General features: G+C 50.5%; 1 protein-coding gene across 1 annotated transcript in view; it reads left to right on the top strand.

Moving 5' to 3' along the window:
- The first annotated feature begins 533 nt into the window (after positions 1–533).
- MLF2 (myeloid leukemia factor 2) overlaps positions 534–1,132 on the top strand; it is a 34,480-nt gene continuing 33,881 nt past the window's right edge. The window contains exon 1 of the mRNA XM_018553235.1: positions 534–720. The gene's annotated coding sequence lies outside the window, so the exon portion shown is untranslated. The remainder of the gene's footprint in view (positions 721–1,132) is intronic.

Below are 1,132 nucleotides of genomic sequence, written 5' to 3'. Positions count from 1 at the left end.
AAGTCAGATTGATGTTATGTGTTTCATTATAGATACCCTTTACATTTTATGTCATGATAAAGGATTCTCAGAGTACGATGGGCAGCTTTCTTTGTCAGATTGAAACCTTACAACGAGCCTTCTATCATTGCTATGATGACAATGTAAACAATAAGCTTCTTTTCTTACCACTGGTGACATAAAATAGTTGAATATGTGAAAAGGATGCAGATTAAACTTCAGCTTTAAAATGAAGTGATCGCATCATTTACAGGAGGCTGGATATAACATCTAAAACAACATAGTATTTTAGATCTGTTTATTTAAACAGATCTGTACACCTAAAAAAAAGGACAGTAGGGCAGAAAGACAATGAAAATAAGCACAGGAGTGAATGAAGGTCTCCGGAAAGATGGCGCCGACGAGGGACACTTCCTCTGCCTAGAGGGATGCGGAAACTGCGGCTCCTTCTATTCTAATGTGCCCCTATGAAGGTCACGTGAGGAGGGCGGTTCCCTGTGGTCACTGGCGGAACTGCGGCTTTCTTCTTTCCACCTATCAGCTCCGCCGGGTAGTCGCGCCCCTTTTTTTGTGGCCCCGCCTCTCCGTCGCGCTGCATTTCGGGCGAAAGGAAGCGGTGGAGCGCTCCGGTAGAGAGAGTGGCGTGACGTCACTTCCTCCGTGCGTTGTGATATTATTGTTCCTCTGTGCGGGTAGAGCCGGAGGAGAGAAGGTTTGGGGTGAGTGTCTGTGTGTGAGGGGGGTGGGGGAGGAATGGCGGAAGGGGTGCAGGGACACTGCGGAGGGCTATGTTGTTGTGGGGGAGGGGAGCTAGAGAGTGGACAGACGAACGTGTACTGGGATGGAGGAGAGGACAGATGGACCGGTACTGGGATGGAGGAGAGGACAGATGGACCGGTACTGGAATGGAGGAAAGGACTGAGGGACGTGTACTGGAATAGAGGAGAGAACATAAGGACCGATACTGGTATGGAGGAGAGGACAGTGGGACCGGTACTGGGATGGAGGAGAGGACAGTGGGACCGGTACTGGGATGGAGGAGAGGACAGTGGGACCGGTACTGGGATGGAGGAGAGGACAGATGGACCGGTACTGGGATGGAGGAGAGGACAGATGGACCGGTACTGGGATG

Source organism: Nanorana parkeri, unplaced genomic scaffold (genome assembly GCF_000935625.1).
Source record: "Nanorana parkeri isolate BGI_ZX_2015 unplaced genomic scaffold, ASM93562v1 scaffold113, whole genome shotgun sequence".
In the NCBI taxonomy this organism is placed as follows: Eukaryota; Metazoa; Chordata; class Amphibia; order Anura; family Dicroglossidae; genus Nanorana; species Nanorana parkeri.
The sequence above is the reverse complement of the archived record's forward strand: the minus strand, read 5'-3'. Positions and strand labels throughout refer to the sequence as shown.